The sequence below is a fragment of the Balaenoptera ricei genome, chromosome 9 (assembly GCF_028023285.1).
Source record: "Balaenoptera ricei isolate mBalRic1 chromosome 9, mBalRic1.hap2, whole genome shotgun sequence".
Taxonomy (NCBI): domain Eukaryota; kingdom Metazoa; phylum Chordata; class Mammalia; order Artiodactyla; family Balaenopteridae; genus Balaenoptera; species Balaenoptera ricei.
The window spans coordinates 20,663,014-20,688,599 of NC_082647.1; the positions used below are offsets into that span (position 1 = coordinate 20,663,014).

General features: G+C 47.2%; 1 protein-coding gene across 7 annotated transcripts in view; it reads left to right on the forward strand.

Annotated features, from left to right (window-relative positions):
- The window catches only part of PLXNA4 (plexin A4), a 622,708-nt gene that overhangs the window by 137,366 nt on the left and 459,756 nt on the right, over positions 1-25,586 (forward strand). Inside the window, exon 1 of one of the 7 annotated variants that reach the window (XM_059933358.1) lies at positions 15,566-15,601. The exons of 5 other annotated variants lie outside the window; for them this stretch is intronic. The gene's annotated coding sequence lies outside the window, so the exon portion shown is untranslated. Of the gene's footprint in view, positions 1-15,565; positions 15,602-23,523; positions 23,603-25,586 lie in introns of those variants that run through there. One more of the 7 variants, XM_059933361.1, reaches the window with a different exon arrangement.

Sequence of the window (25,586 nt, forward strand, 5' to 3'; positions counted from 1 at the left end):
ATCTAATTCTATTCTAATTAGTTAATATGTTCAGCTACATGTGACAGAACTCCCCCTCCCCCCTCCCCCAAGAAAAGGCCCCAAACAGCGTCTTACACGAGATAGGAGTCCTCTCTCTTGTAAAGAAGTCCAAAAGCATTCATCTGGGGCTGCCACAGAAGCTTCCTGGTATGAGGAGCCCAGACACTTTATCTTGTTCCTCTGTCTTGCGGGCTTCTGTTCCCAAGGTCACCTCCTGATCCATTATAGCTCCTTGAACGGCAACCATTGTATCCATGTTCCAGAAAGCACGGGGAGAGAGAAAGACACATCTCCTCCCTTGAAGTACACTTTCTCAAGTTGTACCCGCCATTTTCACTTATATCCCATCGGCCAGTACATAATCACTTGGTCTTTATTCCAGATGGTTCTGTGCTTAGCTAAAATTAGGGGTTCTATCACTAAAGAAGAAGAAGAGAATAGAGGATCACTAAAGTCACTAATGGTTGTCTTTTCTTTTTCTAAATTAGAAAATTCAATTAGATGACCTCCAGAGGTTCCTTTAGGGAGGAGTATATTTTTTTATATTAACAATTCCCTCAGTAAATATTCTCTCAATACTTACTGAGGCCTCCCATGTGCTAGGTGATGTAGTAGGTGCTTTGAGGACTATGAAGATGGATAAGACATACTATCTGATCTCAAGGTGTTTACAGTTCATTCATTTATTCAGTAAACATTTGATAAAAAGCTTCTGTGTACTAAGTATGTGCTCACCTCTGGAGATATAAAGCAAAAAAGAAGTAAGATGCTAACCCAAAGAAACAAGAATAAATGAAATAATAAATACAAAAGAAGAAGTTAGAAATTGAGAACAAAAAAAAAAATAGAAAAGATTAACAAAATCAAAAGCTGATTCTTTGACATCATTAGTTCAATAGTTAGACCTCTGAAAAGACTGATCAAGACAAAAGAGAGAAAATACAAATAAATAAAATATGGAATGAAAAGACAAATAACTACAAAGCAGAGATTAGAATAATAAGCAAATTATGAATAGATGTAATAATGTAATGGATAAATTTTTAAGAACTATAAATGCCAAAATTGGTACAAGAAAAAAATTAGAGAACCTACTTAGAACATAAGTATTAAAAAATTGGAATGATAACCAAAGACCTCTTATCCCCTCAAAATCCAGGCTCAGATAGTTTTTTGTTTGTTTGTTTGTTTGTTTTTGTTTTAATTTTTTTTTTCCACACACACACTGTATTTTATTTTTACAAGAGATAAATAGACTGACACCAAGCATTGTACATGGATGACCACAACAAAAGCAACAATGATTGCAATTACCAAACATGAAACACACTCATACTATGTCATAATATTGACATTCAGTCCAGTAATCCTCCACTGTAACAGCTCCTTTACTTTGCAGTGAAAATTGATTTGTATATTCTTTGCCTCTGAGTCCTTGTGGGATTTTTTCTTTTTTTAAATTCAAACAGAAAGTCACAAAAATTATACTCATCCTCATCAGTTTACTCAGTCCCATGTAATTAATTTTTTTTTCATCTTGATCTTTTGTTAGCACTTTTATGAGCTCATCAGTTTTTCATTAGAGTTCTGAAAATGCTTATTCATTCAGTTCAGCAGTACAGTCAGTTACCAGAAACCTGTACTTGTCAGAGTCTTTTCCATGAATTTCCTGAAGATGAAACCCTTTTATAGGAACATATTTACAAAAGCATCAGAGTACACCCAGAACTGTCTGTAAATGACAAAAGACTTAAAAATGACCACGGTTAAAGATTTGATGAAAGTTCATAATAATGCAGTTGACAAGAAAATTAGTTATTTCTGAGATACACATTTTAAAGTAATAACTAGGATTATGACTTATAACATTATACCAGAACATATAAGATTTTTAGAAATTTCATGTAATGTCTGAAACATTTATATTAACATATTTCCATACAAATAACCCAATGAAAGTTTAGTATTAGTTGTTTTGTTTGTTTGTTTATACTGCAGGTTCTTATTAGTCATCAATTTTATACACATCAGTGTATACATGTCAATCCCAATCGCCCAATTCAGCACACCACCATCCCCACCCCACCGCAGTTTTCCCCCCTTGGTATCCATATGTCTGTTCTCTACATCTGTGTCTCAACTTCTGCCCTGCAAACCGGCTCATCTGTACCATTTTTCTAGGTTCCACATACATGTGTTAATATACGATATTTGTTTTTCTCTTTCTGACTTACTTCACTCTGTATGACAGTCTCTAGATCCATCCACGTCTCAACAAATGACTCAATTTCGTTCCTTTTTATGGCTGAGTAATATTCCATTGTATATATGTACCACAACTTCTTTATCCATTCGTCTATTGATGGGCATTTAGGTTGCTTCCATGACCTGGCTATTGTAAATAGTGCTGCAATGAATATTCAGGTGCATGTGTCTTTTTGAATTACGGTTTTCTCTGGGTATATGCCCAGTAGTGGGATTGCTGGGTCATATGGTAATTCTATTTTTAGTTTTTTTTTTTTTTTTTTTTTTTTTTTTAATTTATTTATTTATTTTTGGCTGTGTTGGGTCTTCATTTCTGTGCAAGGGCTTTCTCTAGTTGTGGCAAGCGGGGGCCACTCTTCATCGCAGTGCGCGGGCCTCTCACTATCGTGGCCTCTCTTGTTGCGGAGCACAGGCTCCAGACGCGCAGGCTCAGTAGTTGTGGCTCACGGGCCTAGTTGCTCCACGGCATGTGGGATCTTCCCAGACCAGGGCTCGAACCCGTGTCCCCTGCATTAGCAGGCAGATTCTCAACCACTGCGCCACCAGGGAAACCCTATTTTTAGTTTTTTAAGGAACCTCCATATTGTTCTCCATAGTGGCTGTATCAATTTACATTCCCACCAACAGTGCAAGAGGTTTCCCTTTTCTCCACACCCTCTCCAGCATTTTTTGTTTGTAGATTTTCTGATGATGCCCATTCTAACTGGTGTGAGGTGATACCTCATTGTAGTTTTGATTTGCATTTCTCTAATAATTAGTGATGTTGCAGGCTCAGATAGTTTTAAAGTTTCATCCCATCAAACTTACAAAGAACAGTGAATTCCTACCACACATATGAATATATATATGTATATTATTCTAGAAAACAACATGAAGCCTATGACATTATTTATGTAAATAAAAATTCCACGTACATTAAAAATATACAAATTTTATAAGAATGCATAAAAACAAAAGAACTTCATTAACTTCATTAGAATGGTAGTCAATGATCAAGGTAACAACATTGGGAAAGGGGAATTAAGGGAATAAATAATTACAAGAATGAATGAATGAATGAATGGAGAGAGGCCATACAGGAATGAATGTGTCATGAACTAGGAGTATGGTTGATTCAATTCTCTGACCTAAGATCTTGTAGAATAGAAAAGAAAAAAGATGATCAAATTATGGTCATTAGGGCTTACAGTTGAGTAGAAGGAGATAGACATATTTAATTTGAAAAGTGGAATAAAGTGATTAAGATATTTTGGAACAATTCTGCTCATGGTAGAGTGGGGATACAAATCATGGTGCTGTAACTTCTACCTGGTTGGGAGCTGGGGAGATGAGATTGTAGCAGCTCAATGGCACACCAGAGGAAGAGACAGGCATGGCATAAATAATGTAATTCAAAGAATAATGGAGGAAAAATTAAAAGTGAATGTTAAAAATAAATCCAATGGGAATGCAAAGGCAAGGGGTGATAATCCTGTATAAGGAATAGAAGAAGGTGTCTTGATACCTGAGCTGAGCCCACAGAACTGTGCAAATGACTCAGACAATCTGCCAGTCTAGGGTTGCATCTAGGTTCAGAAGTGGATTCTTACGTTGGCTCCAGACTCTCCATGGAGCCCAGATTAAAACTCTGCACAATCATATACCACACATAATTAGTGTGACCTGAGAACCTATCAAACAATTAGTAATAAAACATCAACTATGACTCTGCTTCCTCAGCTACGAGGTAAATCCCTTTAAACCAGGTCCCAGTGCTTTTTTTTTTTTTTTTGGCATTTAGATTCTGCCTCTAAATTTGCAGATGCAACAGGATGATTTATCATGGAAAATTATTGCATGATCATCAAAAAGTAATGAAAGTTGTCACAGCCTCTCTTCTTAATGGTATTTCTCACTGACCTCCTTCCCCCTACCCTGAAAATGAGCTCTAGGGGTCTAGCATAGAGCCAGCCTGGGGATCTGATGCTGTTTAATTCACGCAGGCAGTCAACCATGAGCACTTTTTTTTTTTTAAGTAAAGACAACTTCTGTAACTTTTTAATTAAAGCTTAAAAGCCCTTAATTAAAGAGACATAAATCACCGAGAAACCTTTAAATCTTTGTAATCTTTTGTGGCACTGCTTGTATGTTCCCAGCTGTGGGCACGCGGACCTCAGAGGCAATAGGGTACGGAGAGGGAGAGCACTGCCGTGTAGTGGTCCTGGAGCAGTGGCTTGGCAGGGCTGGGCATTCAGTGGCAGTGCCATGGTGGAGATGCTGGTGTGCAGCCTGCACGTGGTGGAGAGAGAGATCAGGGCACTGTAGGACAGGAGCATCCAGCCTTGTTTCTATCTTAGCCTAAATTCACAGAGTTTTTGGTAGGTCAAGATGGCGGCCGCCTCTAGGGGACAGAGGGACAAGTCGCACAACACCAGGAGGAAACAGACAGTGTGAGAACGGAAAACATTTCATTTTTGAGCCCAGGATCCTCAAAAAGTCAGTGTCATGAAAGAAAGGAATTAGAGGACTATGCTGAATTAAAGGAGGCTCAAAAGACACAACAAGCAAATGCAACGTGTGAACTTTGATTGGATCCTGATTAGAAACCAACAAAACTGTGAAAGACATTCCTTAGGGTGGTGGAAAAAATTGAATATAGACTTGATATTTGATAATATTATGGAATTATTATTAATTTTATTATGTGTGATAATGGTATGGCAGTTAAGTAAGATAATGTTTTATTCCCAAGAGAGATACGCTGAAGTATCTAGAAGTGACATTTCACGATGCCTACAAATGTGCCTGAAGGATAATGACCGTTGGGCAGAGAGTGGAGGGTATCTGTGTGTTCATTTCAGTAATTTTTAAACTGTTTATGTATGAAACAATTTTGTAACAAAACTTGGAGGAAGAAAGAATGGCCGCCTCTGTTTCTTTGTCTCGTGGGGATCTCCCTCTGCGTGGGAGTCACAGGTCTACTGATGCAGGAGCAGAATCAGGTTGGGCGAGTAGAGCTGGACAAGTCTTCCTCTCTGCTGTGACGTGAGTCTGGATGTTGTGAATGCACCCCTTTTTTCCAGGTTTTAAAATACCATAGGCTTCAGGAAGGAGATAGCTCTTTGGATTTTCAACTGTGGCACTTAACGGTTTGTCTACCTGGATCTGAGGATTCAAACCCAAGTGGCACAGTGGCTCCCATTTGCATGGAGGTTTCAGTCTAGCCTGGGAGACAGATAGTCAGTCAGTCCCCACAGCATCATGATGTCACGTAGAGCCTTCTGACATGTGTGCGATCACGTCTGGCATGGTGCCTGGTACCCCCAAATATTTGTGACATCATGATCTTTCTTTCTCTGTTTAAAGATAGAAACAAGGACATCATATACATCTCAAGGGGTATATATTGTTCTATGAGGCATTGGACATGGCCTCTGGATACTGGGGATCGATGTAGGGAGATGAGGGAGTGGTAGGTCACAGAACCTTCCGACTGGCTGGATCAGGGTCTAGAATGGGACGGAGTCTCCAGGATCCAAGCCCAGCAAAGATGTATGTGGCTGAGTGGACATGTCACTGGACTAGACCAAGAAATCTGCAAACTGGATGAAGTAGCCTCATTTTCCTAAGGCTCAGTGGCTGATAAAGCAGGGTGGATGTGTGTGGTGTGGAGACTGGCATGGGGCCAATTAAGGGACTAGCTTATCCACACAGCTAGAGAAAAAAAATGCCCCTGGAACATCCTTTCCAAAAATTTGAACACTGCTTTGTCCAAACTTAAAAGGGCTTTAATTTAGAGAGCGCTGGAGGGGGTTTGGAGATCACCTGGCCTCTTGGTTTTCAAAGGATTCTGCCAAGAACTCCTAGGACTCTGAGGAAGTTCAAACTCAAGTCAAGACTCAGTTTGAAAGTCACAAACCAAATCCAACCCACTCCCCTTACAGAAGCTGAGTGCATTAGCTTCCTAGGGCTACTGTAACAAAGTACCACAAACTGTGTGGCTTAACAGAGATTTATTGTCTCACAGTTCTGGAGGCTAGAAGTCTGAGATCAAGGTGTCGGCAGGGCCAGGCTCCCTCTGAAGGCACTAGAGAAAGATCTATTCCAGGCTTCTCTCTTAGCTTCTAGTAGTTCCTTGGCTTGTGGCGACATAACTCCAGTTATGGAGAGCATGGCATTTTCCCCATGTGTCTGTGTCCAAATTTCCCCTTTGTATAAATTATTATGCATTAGGGGCCCACTCTACTCTAGTGTGATCTCATTTTAATGAATTACACCTGCAATGACCGTTATTTTCAATTAAGATCAATTCTGAGGTACGGGTGGTTAGGATTTTAACTTATATATTTTGGCAGGGGCATAATTCAACCCGTAATAGTGAGCTAGAGGGAAATGGACTTGCCTCAGCTCAAACGGATCTGCCTTAGCACCCAAGCCTAGGTCTGGGACTCCTAATTCATTGTTAAGAGCTCTTTTCATTACTGCAAGCTGTCTCCTACTTGACGTCAGACTAAACAAGGATTCCCAAGCATGTTTTTCTCAGCCCTAGTAAAGGAGTCATTTGCCAGTTTGGAGGTGCTCATCATTCCACCTCTTTTTATTAGCACCTGATCTCCCTCTTGGAGAGTCTCCTATTGTGTGGCGCTTCCTTGAAAGATAGTACGTGTATCCCATTCTCTGATTTGAAAGGGCAGACCCTCCTTCTATCTCCAGGTAGCCAGATGGACACATGCCTTAGACTCAGCCCGTCAGACCCATTCTCCTGGGCCTTGTCCCCTGAGTAAGTGATGCCATGACACAGAGGCCACAGCAACACTCAGACTAGCCTGTTCCTGTAGGCTGGCCTCGCCGGGCCTCCTCCTGGTCATCCTCCAGAACCCCCTGGCATCCCACTCTTATGAGTCCCTGATATTCTTCCTGTAAGCCCCTTGTTTGTGTAAGAGAAGCAGAATCCACTTCTGTTACTTACGAAAATAAGCTCTGAATGATACACCAGGATGTCACGGGTTCCCTAGAGAGGCGTCGCTAAATTCATTTTAATTCTAGAATGAATCAGGACACATCATGAGACCCCAAAGATGACAGATTACCATTATATGGAATTTTTTTTTTTTTGGACCCAGGTCCGAGCTGGGACCTCAGACCCATGCTCTGTGAGCGTCACTAATGCCACCCGAGGGGGGCAGGAGTGAGCTGGAAGGAGGCGACCACCAGCCGCTGCCACTTGCTAATCTATATTCGTAACAGCCCCCGTTGCATGTCAGTTGTGCAGTAAACAGCTTCAGCAGGCAGATCACAGGGCCCAACAATTTTATCTTATTTCAAATTGAGCCTAAACAAAACAGATAAGTGCTATATCATCTCCAGGAATTAATCCACATACAGTTTATCTTCTGAGAGGTTTGTCATTTGCGTGTCATTTGCGTCACTGTAAACACATGTTGGGTGGGTGGCTCTTACTAATTTAATTTGCTTCCAAATGTGTGTGTATGTGGGACCTCCCCCAAACCAAATAATTTGGAATAATAGCATAAAGGGAGTGAGGTAATATATGTGGCAAGCCAAGGTCTTGGGTTTTTGTGTTTTGTTTTGTTTTCGTTTTTGTTTTTTTAACTCTGAAGGAAAAAAGGGGACATGGAAGGGGTTTATTTTTGATTAAACGCCTTGGCCTTGCTTTGGTATTTATCTTGCCGGGGCAGCCCCTGATCCAGTCAGGATGTGTAATTCCATTAGCATTATCTCTCAATTCACTGAGAGGGCCTTCAGCCTGGACAGCGGCAGCATAAAGTACTACAGTGTTCAGGAGGCTCATTTCTTATTTCTTCAGCAAGTTTATTCCTTTATCGGCAGCTCGTTTAAAGGGAGCTAAAGGGGAGCCGGTCAGATCGTTAAGTGAGGGTTTAGCGTGGGTTTTTAAAGGCAAACCCAAAAGCTTTGAGGGGAAGAAAAGGTTAAATTAAATAAACAAACAATGCCTGCACAGCCAGCAGAACTGATGGCCACAGATAATATTTAAGGACCTCCTATTTATAAAGGAGGCTTTATCTTTGTACTTTTAATGAGAAAAGTGATTTCAATTGGGTGTCACGACTCCTGGGTGTATTCCAGCTGAACCACTGAGTGACCTTGTGACTTTATTTCTCTACGCATGCCCACCGCAGAGGTGATGTTCAGGGCAAGAAAGAGATGTTCTTCCTAAAGTGCCCGGAGTCCCTGCAAAGAAAGATGAGGGTGGATGAAAAGGAGATACGGGCGTTTCTCATTCGTCCATGCTAATGGGAGGCAGGGTTCACAGGGAGAGAGGAATTGCACAGAATATTCCCAAACCCCATTTGAGTTTTAACTCTCCCCTCCCACAGGGGCCTTTTCCTTTTCCTTCCTGTGCCGGCAGGTCTCATCCCCTGGCTGGCTTGGCTTCCCCTCCTCCTTGCCTTTGTTCACCCCTTCACAGAAGTGCCCACCTGGCCAAAGAGAAGATGCCAGGGGTTGGGGAAGCTACATGATATTGGCTCCTGGGAGCCGCTTGCGTGGTGCGCGGCTTGTAATCCTGTTTTCTGGGAGAGGGATTTGAGGTGGCAAAAGAATACATGATGTGCAGCATTTTGAGAGTGGAGTTGGGAGGGACTGTCACAGATACCTGCTCGTGCCAGTAAAAATCGCAATCCCACTGCATCTGAAAGGCAGCTCGGCCACCAGCCTTTTCTGAAGGCTCAATACATGCCCAGTCCTGTGCTAAGTACCTTATATGCATTGTGTTCTTTAAAAAGGTGTTTCCAAACTGTTTATTTTAAAACCCTGGAGGCTTATCAGTGAATTTTTTGAGCGGTCCCAACATATGTACATTTATTGTAATGTAGTATGTATATTATATGCATATATTATGATATATTATATACTATTATATAATATATAACAGTATATATTGATATTTTTAAAGGCTGAGAAAAATAAATAGAAATAGAAATTACTTTAATACTTTCTCCCTGCATTCCCCATAGAGTCTTGGGAATACGCTAAGTACTTAACAACCCACTCTGACAATTTCTGCTCCTCACAGCCTACCTGACAGGTAGATGGTGTTGTCACTTCCATTTTATAGATGAAGGAACTCTGGCTGAGATTGTTTTGGTAATTTTCCCAGAGGGGGGATTGTAACCCATGTCTTCTGATTCCAGATCTGGGGGTCTTTCCATTACTCTGTACTCCCTCCTTCTCCCCTCTTACCCTGACGAGGGACCCCAGTGAGTGGCCCTGCGTTCCTATGACCCACTATTCCCTCCTTCGTCTGTTCCAAGGCTCTCCACGTTGATCAAATCTGCTGGGGATGACTCTTGGGATCTCGATTAGTCCAAATCAGTGTTAGTAATCCTGTTCTTTGCCAGACACTCATTTTCACAACCTCCCTTGCAGCTTGGAGTGGCTGTGTGACCCAGTTCTTGCCAGTCAGTTATATGGAAGCATTCTGAAATACTCTACTTGCTGTTAGAAGGGAGAGCAACTCCAGAAGAGCTTTCTGGCACTGCTTCTTTGCGTTTCTTTGGGGCTTAAGTTAAGTCTAAGAGCAAAAATCCGACTTACCAAGGATGAGACACAGACAAAATAGAAAGAGGCTGGATCCTTGATAACCTCAGGGAGTCCCTGCACTAGACCAGGAGCCACCTAACTCCAGGCTACTCATGTGAGATATTAACTGTCTTTTAAGCAGCTGGATGTGTATGCTGTTACTTGCAGACCAAAGCCTTCCTAATGGACACAGTCTCCATTTCTGTGTTTCTAATCAACATTCTTCTATCCTCGTGTCATCATTTTGTCAGTTTCCTTCTTCTCTTTGGTCTACGAATTCCATTTTATGGGGCCAGGCTTGGTCCGTATGGCATAAGATGTCATACGACCCAACGACCTTTTTAGAGCTATGCATTTTTTCCTAGCTCTTTTCTACTTTATTTTTCCCAATTGGATTATTATGTTTGTTTGTGTGTTTCTAAGGACTTGGTTCATTTCTTTCCCTTGCAAAGTTCTGCCCACACTGACTCTTTCGTGGTTCCCAAAGCTTGCCTTCTTTGGAAGTGAGGATTATTCTTCCTCTGCATTCCACCTCAGGGCCCCTGTACTGACTCCTTTCTCTCCCCACGTCTTCCCCTGGCTGGCTCCTTCTTGCCTTTCAAGCCTCAGCTCGGAGGTTACCACCTCAGAGAAACCTTTCCTCACCTCACAACACCATATTCTCATATTATTCATAGAACAAACCACTACCTGAAATTATCCTGTTCATTCATTTAACTGGTTCATTCTTGCCTTCATCCACAGTGCACACTGCCCAAGATCAGGGACCTACTGTCCTGGGCTCCATCTTATCCCCAGCACTAGAACTTGGCACATAGGAGGAACTAAGAATATATTCATATAAGAAATGAATCAAAGAAAGAATGTATAGGGAGCTCCTTTTTATCTGTTAAATTGGGTGCTGTCTGATTCATAGATCACTGAATAAAGCCAATAAGATCTTCAACATTAAAAAAAACAAAACAAAACAATGAATGGATATGAACTACCTGCCCATGTGAGTCCTTGGTTTTATTCTGGGGGAATTGTTCAGTATTTATGAAACAGGGATATTAAAAGGTAAAGTGATCAGCACATCTATGCAAGTGCTAGGTAAATATTGTACCATCATCAAATGTCTATAATTTAAAATTCTGACATTGAAGAACATATATATATTTTTCTTTCACCTACATCCTTTGCAACCCGGTCTTGCTCGCTGATCCTTATTATTCATTCCTATCCTCCCCCTGCCCATGCCTCAAATGCAGCTTCTTAACTCCAATTTCTTCTGATTAGAAGAACGTATATTAATGTTGTTATTATTTCTCATTGAGATGAGCCTTATTTTAAAAATATTGTAACAGCAGAGGCACTATTAATAACAAAATGAATAGTTATAATTTGAATATGGTGTTATGATCAGAATCAAGAAGAATTGCTTTCTGAATTGACACTCTCTTCCTTATTCCCCTATTACTTGGCGAATACTTCTATCTTAGCATCGATAACATATTGCTGCACTTGTTTGTTATGCTGTCCCCCACTCACCTGAAAACCCCTAAGGTAGGGACTATGCCTGAAACAGCTTTGATCCATAGCACAGTGACATATGGCAGGCACTTCATAAATGTTTATTGAATGGATGATCCTAAACATGATATGAGTTGCAGAGTATCCCCTTGGCCTATTTCACTCTACAGTCACAATGAAATTTTACAGAACCTTTATAGTCTCATGAAAACCTGTGATATCTGGCTTTGGTCTTTGGACGAAATCTTTATCATTGTCACCATCATTATCACTCACTCTTTCTTTCTTTCTTAAGATGTATTCTCTCTTACTGTAGCTTTATGCCTGAATAAGCATGACGAATCAGGAAGGGAGATTATGACCAGGCCCGAAAGGTGCTGATGAAATCGCTGGAGCAGAAGCGATAGGATGCTTTAGTTTTATTTACAGAAGAAAACGATGAGGTGTCAATAATCCTGTTAATATGGGAGGAAGCATAATTAGGAATGACAAAGGGGCAGACTGAAGGTTTGGAACTCCTGCAGAAGAAGCCCACAACACTCCTTTACAGAGAGGTGCTTTCGACAGTGGAATAATTTCCCCCTGGGGGTCAGGGGCGGTGATGAGAATTCCATTGTTCGGATCATTTAAGACAAACTAGAGGATGAAGAAGCAGTCATTATAGGCTGCTGAACGTCCACAGTGTAGTTAGATGTAGGGCAAAAACCTGTCCAGCCCTCAGGTTACCGTCCCTGCGACGAGATGACACAAGCTGACCCTGAGCCCATTACCTGTGACTTCTCTGAGACACTGGGATCCCTGGCCTGGTTGTCAGGCCCTTGGTAGCCATAGAAAGCTTCTGAGGTTAAAGGGGTAGGAATAGAAGAATGATAAGTATCCCCCACTGGAGTAGGAAGAAACTAGGGTAAAGGGGGAGAAAAGCAATCTGGGCACCCAAAAAGAAAGACTGGGGACTTGGGGAGGAAGGAATGGAGTGGGGGGTAGTTTGAAAGCCAAAGGAAAAAAAATAAAAATTCAGAACTCTGGATTTTATGAGTATTCAATGAGTGAATGATGGAAAATGGTTCTATACAGGCCTGTACCGGGCAAAGGATGGTATACCTGGTGAATGAGGTGTACAGCTGCAGAGCAAGGAAGAGGCAGGGTTTAACTTAGCTGTGTGTCTACTCATTCCCTTCATCTCACTCTCTGACCTGACTTCATCCTTGATTCCTCTCCTTGGTGATGGTTGGGGCCAGATTTGGTTATCTTCCCTAAATATTACTCTGAAATCATTCCAGTTTACTTCAGTAAACATTTACTGAGTCAAAGCAAAGCCCGTGGCACTGTGGAGGATACAACAAAAAACACAAAACAACTAAAACCTCAGACCCTTAGAGACATCAGAGGTTATTTCATCCCAACTCCCGTCTTCACCTAAGCATCCCCTCCTTCCTGTCTGAACACATCAAGTGATGGAGAACTCACTACCACCCAAGAAAATCTATTCTGTCTTTAGAGAGCTCTATTAGAAAGGCATTCCTTATATTGGGCCAAAATATCTCTACATAAGATAAATTCTATTCATTGATCCTACTTCAATATCTTGAAGTTATAGAGCTAATTCAGCAACCCTTCCCAAATATTTCAAGCTGTCATGTTCCCATGATTCTTACTTTCTTGAAGCTGGACATCACCAGCGTCTTTGATTGTTCCAAATAGAATAGGATTTTAAGTCCCTTTTGGGCTTTACCACTCTTAAAGCGTGGGGCCTGGAGCAGTAATCCAGGTGTGGTCTGTCTCAAAGCAGAGCAGGACTATCACCGCCCCCTTTGGGACTCCATTCTCTAATAGTATAGCTTGTGATTCCATTGACTTTGGCAGCCTCTCACTGTTGAGTCACATAGAGAGCTTATTGTCAACTTTAGCTTATACTTTAAAAAAATGTGGTCACATCTCCCTGATCCTGTATTTGCAAAGTTGTTTCCTATACCCACATATAGGACCTCGGTCGTATCTATATTACATTTCATTTTGTTAAAAATTTCCCCATAATTTCAGCATGCAAAATTATCTTTGAATTCAGAAAGTCTATTTTATGTTGAGGGGCTTTGATCATGCACTTGTAGCCTGAATAAAACAGGGTCTTCTTGATTCTGCCTTAAGATCCCTCCCAACTTGATGATATATCCAAAAGAAATGCAAAATCAACCTTTTCAAAGCATTGACAAATTGCAAAGTTTTCTACTGACAGTCTCTTGAGGAGGCATCAAAAGAAGGAATTACATCATGTACTCTGAAAGACTTCCCTAAAACTGCTCTTTTTGTGACCGATGCTCACGTCCCTCCAGGGTCCCCATGCTCACAGCCTTCCTCCCGCCTTCTTCCCACCCATCCTCATGCCCCCTTCCCTCCCAGGGTGCTGCTCCATTCTTTCCCCCTGGCCAGATCCTTTTTCTTTGTGGAGAGCTCCATATATTTTCAAATGTAGGTCAGTTCAGCTTCTCTCACTTTTTCATTCCTCAGCATGGTGCCCCCAGGTCAACATCAAAATGCCTTATTAACACCAAAAATGCCCAGTATTAAGCAAAAGTTTCTTTCTCCTTAGCCAGGGGGAGGATTGTAAATACTTATATTTATTGTTTTTTCATTGCAGTCATAGGCAAGTTTGATGACTGTGTCTCCTCCATCTTTACCCAAGTTATTAGCACATTTGTAGAACAGGATTAGTTTGAGAACAGAGCTCTGATACAGATCCCAAGAAAACCTTCCTCCACGCTGTCTTGATGCATTGAGGACCATCTTTGGGGTCTCACCATTCAATCAGTTAATCCTTCCAGCCCACATAACCCCATGCTCTACAAGGGTCTTATTAAAGAGTCCTTGATGCAATTCAGATATTCTCTCTTACACTTCCTTGATGTGAAAGCCTCACCACTTTGTTGAATTAGAAAACAAGACCAACCTGGTAGGGTTTGTTCTTGGCAATGCCAGGCCTATTCTTAGTGCTCACCATATCATTTTCTAAATAATCACGTCTGCCCTTTACTGAGCCAGTGGTCAATATCTGGGCCCAGCTCATTTGTTTGTAGTTTTCAGAACTTATCAATACATTACTTTCACCTTTTCCAAACTAGAATGAGGTTTGCCTGTCTCTAGTCCTTCACCTGTCCCTACACAGTTCCTGATGAGATTGACAACTCAATATGGAGTTTTTACCTGTTAATATCTAAACGCTTCCTGGCACCATCCTATGTTGAGCCTGTACCATTTCTGGGTATTAGTGTCCATGAGTATATTGACCATGGTGGAGAAGAAAACTGCCTTTGACTTGATCTAAAGTTACTTGCTTTAGCATGGAAAGGATGTTCTGGATCATTCCTGGAATCTCCTTCTAATCAATTAGTGCCAAACAGAAGCCCTCAGGCCAAGCAGAACACTGGCTGGTCTTTAGGAAATGAGAGATGAGAACGTCTCTGGGATGTTGACCCCGTCGTGCTGGACAGACAGGCTGCTCTGTACCTTCGTGGCAGCCCAGAGAAGAGGAGCAAGATGGGGCAGATAGCTGGAAAGTAGAACAAAAGCAAGCTTGAATATGATACAGATGGGGTGGAGGAGTGGTTGGCTGGATTCGAGAAGAGAGAGTGGTGTGATGAAGATGCTTTTAGCAGCAGTATTTTTTTGTTCCTTTTAAACTAGCTTTTTAAAAAAAATGGAGAATGTAATACTTGCACAGGGTAAAATGTCAAAAAGAACAAAAGATACACAATGAAACAGTAAAACGTATGTCACCCTGGCTCCCACTCTGAGGTTTCTGCTGGTGTTTTTTGTATCCTTCCAAAATGTTCGATGTATATATAAAACTATATAGATATGTATGTACTATTCTCTATATTCAAAAATATGCAAACATATATACAAATACCTTTCTGCATTTTTTTTTCAGAGCATCGATTACATAGATTTACTTCATTTAAGATCTATACTGTGTTCTATTGCATGGGTGTACCGTAATTTTAATAGCAGTGCTTTGAGGGAATGAAGAAAGAATTGTTGCCAAACCCAAGGTATTAATCTTAAGTTTGAAGTGGAGAGAGTAACTGATGGGTGCACAGGTTTACATTTCAGATTCCTATGTAACGTGAGATGTGTCACTTCAACATCCCTTGCCTCAGTTTGCCGAGCAGGGAAAGGACATCACTTTCCTTCTTGATTCTAGTGTCAAAAAATATGAGACAAGGCTCCTTAGACACAGGACTTGGGAAAACAACTACTAGAAAGGGTATGTATTAACATTTTCTCATTATCTAGGGGTGGGGCGTGGGCGGAAGGGAACCCTCTCTCTGCCCATAGCGACACTAAATTGCGCTGATGTGGGTGCTGCCTTTGCTGGGCACCCATGAACAGTCATCTGAGCAGATCAGCAGGCCTGGTCTGCACTCACCTGCTTTATCTTGGCCCATCGCTAGCCCTGCCCAGTGCCGTGCTGGGAAAGGTTTAAGAACTGGCTCTCCACAAAGATAAGAGCCCTGGTTTGCAGTGTATGCTGATCCCCCTGGTGTAAATATTTCCACCATGGCTGGTTTCCAGCTATCAGCATAGCGTCACTGAATGCAGGGTTGGGGACAGATGCACACAGTGGGGTCTTCCTGGCTCTTTTTTTTTTAAATCTTACTTATTTATTTATTTATTTATTTATTGCTGAGTTGGGTCTTCGTTGCTGCACGCCGGCTTTCTCTAGTTGTGGCGAGCGGGGGCTACTCTTCGTTGCGGTGCGTGGGCTTCTCATTGTGATGGCTTCCCTTGTTGCGGAGCATGGGCTCTAGGCGCGCGGGCTTCAGTAGCTGTGGCACACGGGCTCAGCAGTTGTGGCTCACGGGCTCTAGAGCACAGGCTCAGTAGTTGTGGCGCACAGGCTTGGTTGCTCTGCGGCATGTGGGATCTTCCCGGACCAGGGCTCGAACCCCTGTCCCCTGCATTGGCAGGCGGATTCTCAACCACTGCGCCACCAGGGAAGCCTGTCTCCCTGGTTTTTAACTATCAAGCACCACTGTGGCCTTGGGGCTGTGACCACGGGGAGTCCACAGGGGACACCCAGCGTTTGCAAAGCCTGCAGACAGGAGTGCTTTGGGAGGAAGCCCTTTCAAACCTGAGGAAAGAGAATGAGGGGAGATGTTAAGGAGGAGAGAGGTCACCTTGGGTCTATGCACGGTCCCCAGAAACTCCCAGAGGCGTGGTCTGCGGCTCCTTTTGCGCCGACTCCGTATAGGCACCTCTTTCCCTTCTTACTCTTCCTCGTGGCTCCTTTCCTCCCTCACTTTCCTCCTACCCGTTGTGGGCACCTTGGCCCCCCTGATGACCCTTAGGCACTGCTTGGGTCTCCAGAAGCTGCTGAGGGCCGAGGAGATTCCTCGAAGCTGGTGCCAGGGGGCTGGAAGGTAGTCCTCACAGGACACTGTGCGGCGGGGAAGCAGCGGCCTCCTGTTTCCGGTCTCTTCTTGCCGTGCCTTCTCTTGAGTCCTTGGACCTCCCCCCTGCCCTGCAGTGCAGGGGAGGGCCAGGATCAGGAGGAGGGAACTTTATCAGCAACACAGGGATGGAGTCCACTCAATCTGGCCTCCAGCGGGCTCCCCGTGAGGGCAGGTGCCAGGCAGCTCATTAAAATGAACGAGCTCCAGCCCTGCTCTGCGCCTCCGTACGGGGTGTTTCTGAGGCTGACATGCCGGAACTGACCATATCCACTTGAGGTGAGCACGACTGCACATTCTGTGTGTTGTGCCTTCCAGCCCCCTGGCTGGGTTTTCTCATTTTCACTTCACACGTTGAGATAGGCTAAGGGGCTCTGTAGGGAGTTCCTGGCAGGGCACATCCTGGTGCCCATTCCTGCCCAGTATAGTCAGTATCATGCATCCAGCACGCCCCCCCCCCCCCCCGTCCTTCTTATTCTAAAGCCAAGTGGGCTCAAAGAATAAGAGTTAGAGGCTGATGAGGCCAAGGTCAGGGGAACGATTCCCTCTGTAAGTCACTATATTTTTAGTTATCTATGGCTGTGTAACAGATCACCTCCAGCAACATCTTGTCTCTGCTCCACAATGTCTGGGACCTCAGTTAAAACACCCAAAGCTGGAATCATCTGAAGATTTGACTGGGCCTAGAGGACCCACTTCCAAGGCGGCTCCCCCGTGGGGTGCCAAGTTGTGCCAGCTCTTGGTGAGAAACCTCACTTCCTCTCCTCAAGGCTGCTTGAGGGTCCTCACCACATGGCCGAATACCCCAGAGCGAGTGATCTAAGAGACCAAGCTGGAAGCTGCCACGTCTTGGATGAGCTAGCCTTGGAAGTCACCCACTGTCTCTTCCTGGTCAGCTGAGTCAGCTCTGACTCTGTGGGAGGGGACCGCAGGACGGCACGAACACCAGTTGGCGAGGATCACTAGGTTTATTTTGGATGCTGGTTATCACAGTCTCTTAGAAGATTATACTCAGACAACCTGGCAATCATCTTGGAAATGTGTGTTACCAGATAAGGTATTTAACCCATTAGCACAAATCCATCCTCAGTACAAGGAAAACAAGTGAGGCCTTTGTGCTCTTTGTACCCCAGTCATAGAGGCCAGGTGACTAGCTTAAGCTACTTGGCAGGTGAGCTGGGCAGAGGCAAGATGGAGCCTTCATGTGGAAGCCATGAATGGCATCTGGTTCTTGGAGTTCAGGCGTGCTACAGGACCTCATGCCTCCTGGGACTGAACCCCCAAAACGGGTCACACGGAAGTGTTTACATTTTCTTGTTGTAGCAAGATACGGAGTTGGCCAGAGCTGGGACTCTGCTGTTTCTGGCCAATTGAGTGAGGTCACATGCCTACCCCACCCCTTGCATCCTCCCACTTCTGATTCCTGCAGTTGAAAGGACAAGTTTGCTCATTAGGTAGAAGAGAAGGAAGAATTCTGGAGAGAGGTGGTAGGTGAAGGCATCTGGGGAGGAAGGGGATTAACACTTAGACCCAGGGAGGTGTGGGAGCTGCTTCGGGGCCCAGATGCCCAAGATCCACACGGTGTGTGAGTGGGGGAAGGGAGCGAGCATCCCCCCGACCTTGGCACCAGACCCCTGGTGTGGCCTGGGAAGCCACAGCAGAGCAGCAGGGCTGGCCTTGCCCAGCGGTATAGGTGGGCAGAGGTGATGGCAGAGATGTCCTTCCATCACGTGGCTTGTGGCAGTGGACTTCCATGACGAGGCCTGTGAAGAATAACATGATCAGACTTGTTCCTCAGCACAGCCACCCTTGGGGGTCTGTGACACGTGGGAGGAGACAGGGAGGGGGCTATCAGTGGAGGCCAAGTCTGCATGAGCAGGAGAAGGCTGGGAGATGAGATTCAGATGCGACCATCACTGTGTCCTCGCTAGCACCCACAAGCTGGAGAAGCCTGGGACGGTGTGGGTCTACTAACAATACCCAGCCACCAAGGTCAAGTACAATCAGGAAGTTGGGTGGCATAGGGACGCTCCTCCCCCCACCCTCCTCCAAGGGCGGTCTTTTCTCCGTCCTGTTTTACTATTTTATGGCCTAGAGCCTTGGAAATAGAATGCTTGGGTTAGAGGCTGACTTAACCCCTTAGGAAATAGGAAAGAAGAAGTTTGTTTCAATAGACTGAGAATCTTGAGAGCAGCTGCGCATACCACGAAATGGCAGCTTTCAGAAGGCTGCAGCTTGCAGCCTGCTGGAGTGTGTGGTGGACATCTGGTGACACACCTGGAAATCAGGGGTCAGTGGGGAGTTGGGCCCTTCTCTCTGTCTGGAACCCTGGCCCCTGTTTCCAGCGCAGGGTCACCGAGGAAGGCTCTTTCCTCCCAGTCTCTGCTGAGTTGGGATAATGTTGATATTTCCACTCTCCTGCAGGTGGCGCCACAATTTAGGTTTTTAAGCCACGGACTGCCTGCCCTTTTTCATCCAGCACCGGGTGCGCCGTCTGAAACCCAGCCATGGGGCCAGCTACTGGGGGGGGAAATTCTCTATAGTACCACCAGGCTCTGGTGATTTATTTAATGAGCAAATCTGGCTTTGTATCAACTTAAATAGAAGTTCTGTTCCTAGACTAATAAAACAGTGGTGGCTAAGTGAAGGAAAACTTAAGGATTTCTTCTCCCCTCTCCTATTAAATCTGGCCTATTATTCAGCCTGAAAGATGAGCCAATACTCTACTCCTCAAACCCCTCAATAAACTACCACCGAACTGCCACAAAAATAGCCTCCTTAGAACACAGGACTTTATGAAGCAATGTGCCATTTAGCTTCTCCCTCTTGTGGCCGTAAGCCAGCCAATGACCTACTCAGCGTCCCCAGGGGGAGAGTGGGTGACTTACAGACCCACCGTCAGCAGGAGAAAAGCTCGTGTCTCTCTTTGCTGCTCCACAGCCGGTGGGATTGGGGGACGTGTGGGAGCTAGGAGGGTTTGCACCTACTGCGGAAACCTGCTTTCAACCGTTATGGAGGCTGCCTTTCCTAGTGTGTCTGACCACCGAGAATGGTCAACATGACAGAGGACCTTCCAGCCCTCACCGTGTGGTGCTATTTAAAAAAGACGTGGTCTTTGAAAAGCGATGCTGATCCCTTACGTGTGTATCGCACTTACCTTAGAGTTTCCAAGTGCATGAATAGATAGTGTCTCCCTTGAATGTCACTATCTCCAAGGGGTAAATGGGGCAGGTGAGAGGACAGAGTGTCACTGAGAAAGTCTGATCTACCCCCAAATTATGGAGTTGGCGGATGTCAGAGCCAGCTCTAGGACCCAGGTCTTCTAACTTCCGGTCTAGAGCACTACTCATCCCAACCCATCTCACTCTCCAGCCTTGAGAGAGCAAATCCAAGGGGTCATCATAATTTAAAAAAAAAAAAAAAAAAAAAATCAGGTCCCACACTGTTGCTAATTTGACTGTTCGTGTTCTTCCTTATGGAGACATTATAACTGCCCCATTCAGCACACCTTTCACTCGGTTGTTAAGTGGAAGGGGAAGGAAGGAAGAGACCGTTGGCCATTCAGCCCCACTGACAACAGGAGAATCGGCTGGCGCCCCTCACCTGCCCACTGTCGGGCCAGCTCCTTGCCTCACTTCCTCTCTGTCATTTGGCTGTGTTATTGCTCTTCAGGCACCACATGGCATTCATTTCTCTGAATGAAAATAAATGACGCCACACACTAGGCAGGAGATAAAGAATAATAAATACATTTTATTTGCTACCGCTAAAAAAAAAAAGATCTTTGACTTCCCATCCATCCATCAGAAAATGGACCTGTGTCTTACCAGCAATAGTCACACACACACACACACACACACACACACACACACACACACAAGCTACAAGTGAAAAAATCAAGTTGTATTAAAAATACATGCTAGATGGCTGAGAATGGAAGCAGAGCTGTTTTTCTCACTCCCTCTCCCCCTCTTCCGGCATTTTTATGGCATGCCCTGAAAGCTGAGTGGCAAACAGACATTTGAAAGGATCCCCCCTCCCTCCCGCTTTTATGGAACTGTATTCCATAAGTAACCCGTTAGGGTTTTTCATGGGGCTGTCTGCGCTGTCACCTCTGGGAAAGGCCTGTGATGGTCCCGTGCAGCAATTTTAGAGAAGACACCTCAAAGTGGGACCACGACCAGGGTGAGGACAGCCTGACAAGGAGCCTGAGTGTGAGTGCCTCCTGGGCGCCTGGCGTGTCTCTCCCTAATCTCAGTCCTGCCTGGAGAAACATCTGGCCCTGGGCTTCCTCAACTCCGGATGGAGGTCCAAGAAGCAGCATCATCGAGTTATTTCGTTATGTTTCTCTGGACTTCTGAAACTAACCTGATATCGCGTGCTTTATCTAGAGTCTGGCATCCGGGGTTTCTGAGAAGAGAGGAGCCGGATCAATGTATTAACGCAAGCTAATAAGATAACTCCTTGCTGCTTTCTGGGCCCTGCGATACTCAGCAGAGGACCAGAGGCTCTCAAGGCTCCACTCTGTCTCCTGGAATACCCTTCCGCCAAACGACCCAACGTCTGGTTTCATCCTCCGTCTGGCTTGGCTCTTTCCTTCTCATCCAGGCAGCCACCTCTCCAAAGCAAAGCTTCAGCAAGGCCCGTCTAGGTGGGCCCGGCCTGAGCCGAGTGTGCTGTCCACCTTGGGGCTTGTAGACCCCGTCAGCACACAGCTGGTTTCAGTCTCCCTGGTTTACAACTCTGATCTCTGAAAATAGAAGCCCTACAGGAAGGCGTAGAAATGTATGCTGTTGTCAGTCATTTCCACCTAATAGGAAGATTCCCTGAAGGTGTCTTGATGGGAAGACAGGAATGGACCGGAAATTGCTGGCTGTGGGGAAAAAGGAAAGTGGGCAGCCATGAGGGAGGAAGCCAGAAACCATGGGCTCCTTTCGAGGGTCATCCTGGGTGGTTGCCCATGGTGCCATTCTGGGGGGCTCTGGTGTTGTGGGGATGAGTGAGGAATCCGTGGAAGTCTGGGGCTAAATAAGTGTGGGAATCCCTTCAGTTTCTCTTGGAGGACGGGGCTCAATGCTGCCTAGGATCTAGGCAGAGGTTTCAGAGGTAATGCTGCTCACTTTCCATCCTCAGGTGTCTGCTCCCTGCCAGACGGCTGTCTGAACCAGAGCAACATCCCGATCTCTCTCTTTGGACTTAGAAACTGCCCGGATGTTGGCCTTGTGTGTTTTCGCCCTGGTCTAGGATCTAGGGTTTTCGAGAAGAGAGGAGCCAGGTCGGCCTCTTAATAGAAACAGGACTAGACGAGGCAGGTTACCCGGCGAGCTCTAGGGCCCTCGGCCACCCATGCTATCTCACCCAGCCTCCCCGTCCTCAGGTCCCGTGTGGGGTTCTGGGGCGGGGTTCTGATTCGGCACGGGTGCCTGTGTCGGTGTCGGCTCTGAGCACCTAGGGGTCCCTCCGACCGTCGGCGCCCACATCCGGACCTTCCGAGGCGGCTGTGTGCCTCATCCCCCGTGCGCGCCCGGCGCCCGTGCCACCAAGTACGCGCACCTCTGCCCCACACAGCCGCCGGCAGGGTCGCCCGGTGCGGGCCGAGGGGACCAGGCGGGTGTCCGCAAACGTGGGAGCGGGGACCGCGGGCTAGGCGGGCGGCGGCGGGCGCGGGGTGCGGGGAGGCGCCCCCTGCCCCCTGCCCCCTCTGCCGGCAGCTCTCGGGCGGTCTAGCTGTCAGCCGAGCTCCAAGCCAGCCAGCACGAGCCAGGGAGGGAGCGCGGCGGCGGGTGGCGGGTGGCGGGCGGCGGGGAGGGGCGGGGGCGAGGAGAGGGAGGGAGGGAGGCTGGGAAGCGGGGAGGGCGGGAGGGAGGAGAGGAGGACCCAGAGAGCGCCAGGCAGCTGGAGTTTTTGCAGCGCTTGGCCGGGCTTCAATGCACAGCAGCAGCGAGCCGCGGCGGCAGCAGGCAGCCCGGGAGCTCCGGCGGCGGCCGAGCCAGCGGCGGCCCCGCTCCCTGCCCCCTGCAAACTTTGCGAGCAGCCCGCCCGGGGGGCCGGGGGACGCGCCCGGGAGGCCCGGCTCGGCCCGCGGCCGCGCTCTCCGCTGCCGCAGCGCCGGCGGCCGCCGCCGCCCCGCGCCTCCCCGGGGAGCAGCCGGCGGCTCCAGCGGCCCCCCAGCTCCGGCCCCTCGGCCCGGCCCGGCCCGTCCCCGGGTGGAGGCGGGGGCAGCCGCGGCGCGGCCGGCCGCGTGTGGCCGGGGGGCGGCCGCCGCTGCCCAGGGAGGCGCGCCGAGGCGCCAACAGCGCTCCCCGGCGGGTCCCCCGCGCACTCGCCTCGCCCGGGCAGCGGCCCGACCGGGCGAGCATGGGCGGCGCGGAGTGACGCCGCTGTGCCCGCTTGGCATCAAGGACATTCAGCCCGCGGGGGTGGGGACGAAGGGGGCGGCCCCGCGTCGCCACCGCAGCCCCCGAGAGCCGCCGCTGCTGCTCGGGCTCCAGGGCTGGGGGGTGGGGAAAGGGGTGCTTGGAAGCGAGCCGCATTTCCCGACCTTTTTGTTGGACATTCTGCACACCTTGGACGCCGCCAGAGGAGCTGTCAAGCCCCGTAGGCTCTGATTTCGCCCTCCATCTCCCTGGCCTTCCCCCGGGTTCCCCGTGCCTCGGTGGAGTATTCGCGTTCGTTGGTTCGGGGCTGGGGCTGGAGGAGGCAGCCACACGCGCGCACACGCACACGTTCAGAGGAGGGCGAGAGGCAGCGGCACCGGCACCATCTGCAGTGTCAATGCGGCGCTCCCGCTGAAGCAGGCAAAGCGGCGCTTGCAGGTAAGGAGCCGGCCGGGCGGCCGGGCGAGGGCAGCGCGGGCGGAGATGCCGGCTCGGTCCGGAGTCCTCGGCTGCCCCGGAGCCAGCCCCTTGCACGCGCGCACACACACACACGCGCGCACACACATATACACACGGGCACACGCCATGCACACGCACCTGCCCACGTCCCATCTGGGCACCCACGTAGGTGCCGCGCGGCCGGAGCAGGTATTTCCCATGTTCTTTCTCCTCTGACGCTCCCGGACTCAGACTTCTCTAACCAGGACTTTCGGGGTGGGATTCTGTGTATTACTGCCTCTCCCTCTCACCTGGCTAGGTTGAGGGAGCGATTTTTTTCAGTTCCCAGCCGCTGGCATCCCTGGCTGGTTTAAAAAACAGGAGAAGTAATGGTCTTGGGAGACCCGCCCAATGTAATCTCTGCTCCGTGGCCTTTGCGCACCGTGGGATTTTAACGCGAGACAGACCGACAGATACTCAGACAGATCTTTGGAGAGCGTGGTGGCCCAGCGCGCGGGGAGGGGGCCACAGAGGCGGATGGGGCTGCAGTTCTGTAGGGCGGTGCATATGGAACAGACACTGCGTTTCCCCAGTAAGAGGCAGCACAAACGCCTTTCTGAAGCGAGGCACTGCTTTCCCGGCCGTGCGCCTGGATTTCAGGCAGGAAGGGGCTTAAGCATGGCTTTGGGTGTGTTGCTTGTCTAGGGAGAGTGTGTGGGTTCAGATCCTCCATAAAACGTCTAACCTACTCACGTCTCCAGTCTGTGGACAGCAGCAATCTTACACGCACTGGGGTGTCCCCAGCCTCTCTGAACTGTGCAGGGAAGCGTGGGGCTGCTTCCTCTGTGCCCGCGCGTAACACCTGCCACATGCCTTTCCGAGCTGTGTGTCTGAGAAATAGAACTGGAAGGGGGATGGAGGAGGGTGCAGTGCAGGAAGGGAGGAGGGTCCCCCCTCTCATGACCACCTCAGCAGTGTCCACCCTACAAGAAGGCCAGGCATTCTTGGGTCAGGCAGCATCTCCCAGAGCCAGGCTGCTCCTGGCGTGCAGAATCACTCTCCAGAAGCCTGTGGTTCGAGGTTCTATTTCCCTAACGCTCCTCCTTTCTTTTTCTCCCTGGCTGGAGTTTCACAGGCTGCTCATTTTCAAACTTTTTCTGGAGGAGGTGAAAGGGGATTGGGTTCCAAAAGGGCTTTTTCATAGTTCCCACTTTTGGGGGAGGGTGGTCAAAGACCAATTCATTCAGGGCTCAATTGTAGGCAGAAGAATGTGAGACCCAGATACAACATTATTTTGGAGTTGAACGTAGATATAAGCCAGGTTCTGCGTTTCTATAGCTGTCCCTTTTGGCGTAGCTTGTTGGGCAACTTGGCAAGAAATGGAATCAGCTTGTGCTCTCTATACAAGATCATGTGTTCAGAGTGTCCTACAAACCCACCAGTGGGAAAAATATGTTGGGAGTTTTCCAGAACATGAGGAGAAAGGAGGCAACATTCTTTTGAACAAGTGGGCCTCAGTGCTGGGCACAGGATTTGGTTAATTCTGTAAATCCTGAAGATGGGTGCTGAACTAAAGGGCCCTCTTCGTACCCCCATCTCTGCTATTTCCAAACTTTTTTCAGCTCCTGAAAAGGTCTTCGGCTAGGCTGGGGAGGAGAGAACCAGACGTCCCCGGGAGGGAGATTGTGTTCCCGCTGTGCGCTGTGTGAGCTGCCCTTTGATTGATTGAAAAAGGGTAGATGGAATAAAGCAAAGCTCTCACAATGGGGAGAACCCAGTCAGGGGAACAGACCTTATTTTCTTTTTAAGAATGGTGGTTGTGTGTACACATACCCAGATATACACACGCCTTCTCAAAGAGCCTTGCTGTATGTGGTCAGCTCGTCCAACCACATGTGACAACAGGACCCATCTCTCTCCTTCGGGCTGTGGAAGAACTGGGACACTTCGCACGCATGCCCTTTGGGTGAGTGGACAAGGCGGG